Source organism: Triticum urartu, chromosome 6A, assembly GCF_056163025.1.
Source record: "Triticum urartu cultivar PI428250 chromosome 6A, HENAU_Tu73, whole genome shotgun sequence".
Lineage (NCBI taxonomy): Eukaryota > Viridiplantae > Streptophyta > Magnoliopsida > Poales > Poaceae > Triticum > Triticum urartu.
In genome coordinates, this window is record NC_141878.1 from 413,527,302 (window position 1) to 413,537,856 (window position 10,555).

Below are 10,555 nucleotides of genomic sequence, written 5' to 3' on the forward strand. Positions count from 1 at the left end.
TACGGCTGCTAACTCCAAGTCATATGTGGCATAATTCAACTCATGCGGTCGAAGTTGATGCGAGGCATATGAGACGGCTCTTCCGTCTTGCATAAGTACACCTCCAAGTCCTAAGCGAGACGCGTCGCAATATACATGGAAATCCTTGCGTGTATCTGGCAGAATCAGCACTGTGGCTGTAACCAAAGGTTTCTTCATCTCCTAAAAACTTGCTTCACATTCTTCGGTCCACTTGAACTTGGTGTCCTTCTTCAACAACTCCGTCATGGGCTTCACAATCTTAGAGAAATTCTCAATGAATATCCGATAATATCCCGCGAGTCCAAGAAAACTGCGGATCTCTCTAACCGAAGTGGGTGCCAACCACTCAGTGACTGCCTGAACCTTGGTGGGGTCTACTGCTATACCTTCTCCTGATATAACATGTCCAAGGAATCCAACTTCCTTCAACCAAAACTCACATTTGCTGAACTTGGCATATAACTGATGTTCCCTGAGCTTCTCGAGAACTAAACGCAAATGCTCTTTGTGCTCCTCTTCATTCTTCGAGTGTACCAAGATATCATCAATGAACACCACTACAAACTTATCCAAGAACTCCATGAACACCTTATTCATCATGCTCATAAAATAGGCAGGGGCGTTTGTCAATCCAAATGACATAACCGTATACTCATATAACCCATACCTTGTGGTGAAAGCTGTCTTAGGTATATCCTGTTCTCGGACCTTCAGCTGGTGATATCCTGATCGCAGATCGATCTTGGAAAATACTTTAGCTCCTTGCAGCTGGTCAAACAAATCATTGATCATCGGTAGTGGGTACTTGTTCTTGATCGTTACCTAATTCAACGCACGATAATCAACAACCATTCTCAATGATCCATCCTTCTTCTCAACCAAGAGCACTGGGGATCCCCACGGTGACGAACTTCGTCAAATGTAACCTTTCTCCAATAACTCCTTGATCTGCTTCTTGATCTCTTCCAGATCATTTGCGGGCATCCGGTACGGTCTCTTCGATATCGGGTCGGTGCCCGGCAATAACTCTATCAAAAACTCAATATATCGATCCGGTGGCATGCCTGGTAATTCCTATGGAAATACATCCGGATAATCCTTCACTACACGCACTTCCTCCTGAACAACTCCCGTGAGAGAATTTACTTGGGTCCTCCTCGGCGAATGCCTGGATATATACTTGATCCTTTTTCCCTCCGGGGTGGTGAGTAGAATTTACCTACTAGCAAAGTCAATGTTTCCTCCATACTTCGATAGCCAACCCATTCCTAGTATCACATCCAATCCTTGCGACTCCAAAATTATAAGGTCTGAGGGGAAAATATGGCTACCAATGGTTAAGGGTATACGATCGCACCATCGACTGGCCATATACTCTGCACCTGGTGAGCTTACTAGCAAGGGTGTCCTAAGGGCTAAGGTTGGTAACTTAAACTTGTCCACAAATCCCCTTGAAATGTATGAATGCAATGCACCAGTATCAAAAGAACGAGAGCAGTTAATGACTTAACCAAAAACTTACCAATTACTACGTCTGGTTGCTCTTCAACCTTCGCCACGTTCACGTGGTTCACTTGCCCCCTGTTTAAAGGGTTGGGCTTCTTCCCAGAGCTTCCACTCCCATTGCCATTCTTCAACTCAGGACAATCATTAGCGTAGTGCCCAGTCTTCCCGCACTTGAAACAAGTAATGTGACTTTGATCCTTCTTGGCGGGTGTGGCTAGGTTAGAGCGGTTCTGATTGCTACTTGCTCCATTCTCGTTTCCATTCTTGGAGCCATTGTGGTTATGCAAACTCCCTCCATTGTGGGTGTGGCCTCCATGGTTATGGGTAAATCCTCCCGAGTTCGGGGTAAAACGAGGCTTCTGTTGCGTTCCTGAATTGTAATTCCCTTGTCCATACTTCCTTTTGCGGCTCTCAATCTGCTGCTGCTTCCCTTCAATCATAAGAGCCTTACCTACCAACTCCTAGTAGTTGTTGAATGTTGCCACCATTAACTGCATACTCATTTGATCATTCAACCCTCCATAAATTTCTCCTACTTCGCGGCATCTGTGGCCACATCATCTGGGGCATAGCGAGATAACTTACTAAACTCATCTACGTACTGGGCCATAGTACGATTTCCCTGGCATAAGTTGCGAAACTCACGCTTCTTCATACTCATAGCTCCAGTTGAGACATGAGCAGTGTGGAATGCTTGCTGAAACTGATCCCAGGTGACACTGGCTATAGGGAAAGTGGTAATGTAATTCTCCCACCATGTGGTTGCGGGTCCATCCAATTGGTGTGCGGCAAAACGCACCTTTTTCGCATGGGTGCAACCTGCGGTGGTCAACTCCCTTCCTATCCCGCGTAGCCAGTCATCAGCAACTATTGGCTCGGTGCTACTGGAAAACATCGGTGGCTGCAACCTCAGAAAACAGGCTAAGTTGTCAACTGGAGGTGGTGGCGGTGGGTTGTTTCTGGACTAGTAGCTGCATCATGGCATTCTGCTGTTGGATCAACTGAGTGAGCTCCGGTGGGAAGACAAATCCGGGGTCACGTCTCGGAGGCATCTGATGGGTTTAGAGGGGAGAGATTAGAATAGAATGAGGTCTAATGAGAAAGCACTACCCATATGCACATGAGACAAACACAAACATATCACACGAAATCAATTCAAGCAAGGGCATACAATCGGTCTAGAACTATCGTTACAGAAGTGCTCGGACTACTACTATGTACATACGGGAATACTACTGATCATATGGTGGTCATCTAGGAAGTTTGATCGGTGGAAGACTCCATGATATCTGCTCCAGCTTCGTCTTCATAATCATCATCACTGGGGTCGGATTCGGTGTCGTCGATGAGGATGTAGTCCTTGGAATGGTCGTCACCTCCTCCTAGCGTAGGGTCTCCCATGAATACTCCTAGCTTCCTTGTCAGGTCGTCATTCATCTCCACTAATATGGTGAGTTCCTCCTCGTATCTGTCACGTGTAGACTTGAGTTCCTCTTCTAGCTCCATGTTCCTAGTCATCAACTTATTCAGATCTATCATGCTTGCGCACATCTGGTTCTCCTGTTGACGAATGTGCTGGTTTAACTCCTGGATGAAAGCTGCAATGGACCTGTCTCTCCTGATGTTGATCCTCTCCCATTGCTCATCTCAGCGCCCACATATCTGGTAGATAGTGTCCTTAAGCTCCTTGTGATAAACTTCGCCGATGCGTCCTATGGCGATGTGGGCTGCCATGCTTTTTCGTAGACTCCAGGTTGGTGCATCGAAGGAAAACTCTATGGGCTCAGTAACTGGCGTGAATGTCCTTCCTGGAACTTGAACTCGAATCATCCAACGCTCCTCTTCTGGTAAAGTGGCGGTGTAGGTCCCGGTGAAGCTTGGTATTCCAATGTTCAGGTACCTAGTAACTTCCTTCAAGTGTCGTCCAAAGGGTGTGTCTTTATCCGATTGTGCAAACTTGTTCCTTGAGTCTGCCATCCTAAAGAGTAGAAAATGGAGAGGAGTCAGAAATGAGTAGAGAAGAGTGACCTATGGCTCATCTTAGTGGTCGTGTCCTACATTGAGCGTGTGCTCTGATACCATCTTGTAGCGATCCAACCTCGGACGGTCAAATCTCTATGCTTTAGTGTCATCCCTGGATCGGTAATGCTGACACACATAGTACTTGAAGGGATTTATAACAGAGTAGCAATCACACACTTATTACGTAGATAGTCTCAATAGAGAACTTACTACAATAAATATGGCTTCAGGCCATCTAAATAAGATAATATCGGAAGGCTTGGAAGATAAAGTGAGTCCATCAACTCCAACGACATAGCTGAGTGCACGACAAACAACCTAGCACACCTTACTCTTCGTCTGAAAAGTCTGCAACATGATATGTTGCAGCCCGAAAACGGGTCAGCACATGGAATATGCTGGCAATATAACATAGTAGAGCAATGAACAGAATAAATGCTATCACTACATGCATATATGGCTGGTGGAGGCTCTATGGTTATAATGTTTTGCGAAAAGCTGATTTTTCCCTACAACAAAGGAATATATTTTTATTTAACTATCATGGTAATTGAAACATTGAGAAGGTACCACCATCTCAATCCCAATTAAAAGTAATTATCAACCCAACAAATTAAATTAGAGTGATGAGATCAACATGATAATCCAAGAACCAGATACTCAAGTTGTCCATAACCGAGGACACGACTAACCATGATTAGTTTGTACACTCTGCAGAGGTTTGCGCACTTTTCCCCACAAGACTTGATCTCCTCTGTTGGATTTCTTGCACTACATGGTGTTTGAAAAATGAATGACTGAGACACAGTCTTTCAGAAGCATTAACTCTAACCCCGGGTAGACAGTACCAACCTACATCCCCTACATCTGCTAGCCTACCACTGGAAGAGGTCATGCAACCTACTCAACTATGCTAGAGCCCATAATAGCTTGTGGCTGCACACGAAAGTTTCTAGCATGAATAATCTTATGATCCCTTTGAGCCTGGGTGGCGGACCATAGGAGTGAGGGAGTCCTAGACTAAGTGGTCCTCGGGCGTCCGGCCTATTAGCCATGGGCCGGACTGACGGGCTGTGAAGATATCAAGACTGCACCCGTGTCTGGATGGGACTTCCCTTGGCATGGAAGGCAAGCTTAGCGGCCAACTATGTAGATTCCTTTCTCTGTAACCGACCTTGTGTAACCCTAGATCCCTCTTGTGTCTATATAAACCGGAGGGCTAGGTCTGTAGATAGGCCGAATATTCATTACCATAGCCATACAAGCTAGACCTCTAGGGTTTAGCCATTACGATCTCGAGGTAGATCAACTGTTGTAATACTTGTATTCATCAATATCAATCAAGCAAGACGTAGGGTATTACCTCCATAGAGAGGGCCCGAACCTTGGCAAACATCGTGTCCCCTGTCTCCTGTTACCATCGACCTTAGACACAGAGTTCGGGACCCCCTACCCGAGATCCGCCAGTTTTGACACCGACATTGGTGCTTTCATTGAGACTTCCACTATGTCGTCGATGATAGGATCGATGGCTCGCGCTCGTCCTTAAAGACAATATCACTACCGGAGGAGAACTGGCCCCAGGCCAAACCCTTCGGTTGGGCAGCTTTACCATGACCACCCGTTCGGCCGTTAAGCCGGCGATGACCTCTCAGGCCATCAAAAATCCTCTTCGTATCGACCCCAAACACTCCAAGCAGATGGATCCGGCGGAGTTTTCATCTTTAAACGAGCTCCTAGATCGTATCGCCGCCCTGGGAATTGCCATAGATTACAATCGGATCGGGCTCAAACCCGACCAAAGAGAAATCAAATCTCCACCGATCACCCACCAGATAGCGGTAGTCGAGGAGCAAGATGGCGACTCTTCCCCTATACTAAAGATAGACTACGTCCGGATCGCCGACCCTACAGAGCCGGATACCCACCCGCGAAAGGAGGTGACTGGCCTTGCGAACATAGAATCGGATGGCGGGCAAAAGCAAACAGAAGATACACCGGAGCCCAGACTGTTAAGTCTGGAGAAACTTCAGACTCCGAATCATCGATCGGGTCAAGGTCCAAATTCAATTCCACCCACCCAACCAGACATAAGCGCTCTCACGAGCATACAACAGCAGTCTCAGGAAACGGTCCACCACTTCTGGGCCAGATTCCTCCTTGTCAAGGACAAGGTTAAAGATTGCCGCGACGAGGACTCGATATCAGCGTTTCGCAACAATTGCATGAACGAAGGAATCCTCAACACCATTAATCGTCGCCGCATACTACACTTCGCTGACTTGGCAACTATCGTACAGAAGTATAGCACAATGGAAAACGCCTAGAGGGATCAGGCAGCTTGTTGGGAGCCATCGGTCCTAACTCAACCACTGGTCCAGGCGAAAAGGGTGCATCCTAGTGACGTGCCCAGTCCAATAGCCAAGAAATACAAACCCATTACGCGGCGTGGAACCGTTCTGGAGGGATGGCTAAATAGCCCATGCAAAATACACACAACTCCGGATACCATACCAACCCACAACCTTAGAGCATGTTGGATACTCCAGCAGGTAGCCAAAAGTGGCGAGGACATCCTTACCAAAAACACCCCAGAGCAACACCCTCCAAAAGACGATGACCCCAGAGTACTGACGGTCTTTGAGACATTCGCTTCAAACAATAAGCGCAAAAGGGCACTTCGTGGCCTCGCCGAAGTCTGTCAAATCGCCATAGTAAACCCTTGGAACGACACGACTATAACCTTTAATGCCGGCGATGAACCAAAATATAGGACAGTCCGAGCACCAGCCGCTTTAGTCCTCAGTCCCATCATGGACTGCTTTCGACTCACCAAGGTCCTCATGGACGGTGGCAGCAGACTAAACCTCATCTATGAAGATACACTCCACAAAATGGAAATAGACAGGAGCCGCATCAAGCAAAGCAACACGACCTTTCGAGGAATCATTCATAGTAGGGAGGTGCGGTGTGCGGGAAAAATCACACTTGACGTGGTATTCGGCACGTCGGAGAATTGTCAGTCTGAAGAAATCACCTTCCAAGTGGCTCCTTTCAGCAGCGGATACCACACCCTGTTGGGGCGGGATGCTTTTACATGCTTCCAAGCTATACCACATTACGGGTATATGAAGCTCAAAATGCCCAGACCAAACGACATAATCACTCTTGTCAGTGATCCGGACATAGCACTCCGCGCCGAAAATAAAACCGCAACCCTGGCCCTTGAGGCATTATCTGAAGCCCTCGCGGCCGAAGAATTAACCGCACTGCACTCCACGGTGGATAGGGATGACGTGATCTTAGACAAACGACCCAAATCCACCTCCTTCAAACCGGCAGAAGAAATAGTCAAATTCCAGGTCCACCCAATGGACCCCAAGAAGACATCATCTATTGGAGCACAACTAGACCGAACGGTCGACGCCGCACTAAGGGATTTCCTTCGCGAAAACTGGGACAAATTCGCCTGGCATCCTTCTAACATGCCTGGAATCCCACGTGAGCTGGCCAAACATAGCCTTAATATCTTAAAGGGATACAAACCAATCAAACAAGCACTGCGGCGCTTTTCTGAGCCCAAACGCCAAGCTATGGGGAGGAGCGGGCCAAGCTAATTGAGGCCGGATTCATCAGAGAAATAAAACATCCGGACTGGCTGGCAAACCTGGTGATGGTACCAAAGAAGGACAAATCCTGGTGGTTGTGCGTCGATTTTAAAGACCTCAATAAGGCTTGCCCTAAGGATCCCTTCCCCCTCCCCCGCATTGATCAAATCATTGATGCTACAACAGGACACGACTCACTGTGTTTCCTTGATGCATATTTCGGATACCATCAAATCAAAATGAAGGAGTCCGATCAAGCTGCAACAGCATTCATTACCCCCATATGGGCCATTCTGCTTCAACACCATGCCTTTCGGGATCAAGAACGCCGGTGCCACATACCAACGCATGATTCAAACATGCCTGGAGAAACAGATCGGCAAGACAGTTGAAGCTTATGTGGACGACGTCATCATCAAAACTAGGCACGTCGAAACACTAATAGACGATTTACGTCTCACATCCGATAACCTCCGCGCGTATGACATTAAGCTCAATCCTGAAAAGTGCGTTTTCGGTGTCCCCGCTGGAAAACTGTTGGGCTTCATCATTTCCAACCGAGGAATTGAAGCAAATCTAGCCAAAATCTGAGCTCTGTCACAATTGGCTATGCCAACTGACCTTAAACAAGTCCAAAAGCTCGCGGGTTACGTGGCAGCTCTAAGCCTCTTTATCTCCAGATTGGGAGAAAAGGCGCTGCCACTCTATCGCCTTCTACGGCGTATCGATCACTTCGAGTGGACGGACGCGGCAACAGCCGGACTAGAGGAAATAAAAACCCTCCTTGCGAGCAACCCAATCCTGGCCGCGCCAAACGTCGGTGAACCGATGTTATTATACATATCGGCAACACATCAGGTGGTGAGCGCCATGCTCGTCGTTGAACGAGAACAGGACGGACACAAATTCCAACTTCAGAAGCCAGTATACTACGTATCCACTGTCCTTACACAATGCAAATCCCCGTACCCCCATTATCAAAAGATAGCATACGCGGTCTTCATGGCATCCCGAAAGCTCCGTCACTACTTCCAGGAGTGTTAGATCACGGTGGCTTCCGAAGTAGCCCTCAATGACATTATAAACAACCGCGATGCCACGGGTCGGATTACCAAATGGGCCATTGAGCTCCTTCCATTCGATATTACATACAAACCACGTCGAGCTATTAAATCCCAAGTACTGACTGACTTCATCGCCGAATGGATAGAGACCGAACTCCCTAAAGAGTACGACGCATATTCCAATTGGGTTATGTATTTAGATGGCTCCAAAATGCTGGCAGGGCTAGGGGTGGGCGTCGTTTTAATGTCACCTACTGGAGACATCGTTCAGTACGTACTCCAAATACTATACACAGACTACAACAATGCAGCCGAATACGAGGCCTTATTGCATGGTCTTTGGATGGCTGTATCCATGGGCATACAACGCCTAGAAGTGCGTGGGGACTCAAACCTTGCAATATCTCAAATAAATGGAGACTTCGACGCCAAAGATCCGAAGATGGCAGCTTATCGTAATGCCGTCATAAAAATGTCGGCCCGGTTTGAGGGGCTCGAGTTCCATCATGTGGCTCGAGAAAGTAATCAAGCAGCGAACGTTCTTGCTCGTATGCTAAGCGCGACCCCGTCCCACCTAATATCTTTCTGGAAAGGCTTTTTAAGCCAGCCGTGGTGTGGCAGGGGGAAAACGACAACACTAGTCCGGATCCGAACATAACCCTAGATTCCAAAAACACTGACATCATCGGAGGCTCAACCAACGAAATAACACTGTCGGCACATCTCATCATGACAGTCATTGCCCAATGGGCCGAACCCTTCCTAGTCTACCTTAACAGGAAGGAGCTTCCTGAGGACCAGAATGAGGCCCGCCGCATTGTCCGGCGTTCGAAGGCCTACAAGGTTCATGATGCAGAGCTCTATAAGAAAAGCGCTACCGGAGTTCTTCAACGATGTATCTCCGAGGAAGAGGGGCGGCAACTCTTGGCTGAAATTCACGCTGGACTCGGTGGTCACCATGCCGCAGCTCGGGCCCTTGTTAGCAAGGCCTTCCATACAGGGTTTAATTGGCCGACGGCCCGAGCAGATGCACAGGACCTTGTCCAACGTTGCGTTGGATGACAACTCTTTGCCAACCAAAGCCATATGCCCCCCACTACCTTACAAACAATCCCCATCACTTGGCCTTTTGCGGTCTGGGGACTCGATATGGTCGGACCCCTTAAAGGAGGAAGCCATAAGAGAAAGTATCTGCTGGTCATGGTGGATAAATTCACTAAGTAGATAGAGGCCAAACCAGTCAAAAAGGCCGAAGCGGGGCCGGTAATATTTCATATCCGGCGTGGTACACCGTTATGGTGTCCCACACAGCATAATCACCGATAATGGCTCTAATTTCACAGCCGATGAAGTGAAAACCTGGTGTGCTAATCTGGGCATTAAGCTCGATTACGCCTCTGTCTATCACCCGCAGACAAACGGTCAAGTCGAACGGGCTAATGGCCTTATTATGATCGGCATCAAACCTAGACTAGTGCGGTCTTTGAAATCAGACAAGCACTGGGTGGAGGAACTTGACTCCGTACTCTGGGGGCTGCGGACCACGCCTAACCGCACTACTGGATACACACCTTTCTTCATGGTGTACAGTGCAGAAGCAGTGTTACCCTGCGATATTATAAATGACTCACCTCGAGTGCGCATGTATGAAGAGAGAGAAGCCGAGCTTGATCGGCAGGACAACTTAGATGCCCTGGAGGAGGAGGCGACGTCGCAAAAGCCCGTTCCGCATTTTATCAACAGCAGGCTCGCAGGTATCAAAGCAGAGAAGTGTGAGCCAAGAATAACGTTTGTGAACTCGTTCTACGCCTGCCGGAGAAGAAAAAGGACAAACTCAAGCCCAAGTGGGAGGGTCCCTTCATCATTGACGAAGTTCTCACCGGAGGAGCGTACCGCCTGCGTGATGCGTCAGACAATCACCTGGAGCCGAACCCCTGTAATGCGGCCAGACTCTGACTATTTTATGCCTAGCGCTGAATTCTGGGTTCGTCTCCTTCTTCCTGTTATTAACGTTATTTTTTCTCTCTTTTAGTTTTTTTATCTTTTTTTGTTTTGCTCTTTATCCCTACGGCTTTAGTACGGCTAGACCGTCCTCCCCTGATGCGTACATATCCACATATGTACGTTCATTATACCTGGGGGCTTCTCGTGCAGAAGCTTGCTATTATTCTTCGAGCATCAAGCTCACCACATATGCGTTTTTTCCATATGTACCTTTTCTTCGCCATCATATGCATCGATATGACTTAAGTTTTGGCCAAGCTGGGTTGCCTGGCTCCTGTGCTTATGCCCTATGTTCCCGTTAGTTCGGCTAGGGCATAAAGGGAGCACCTC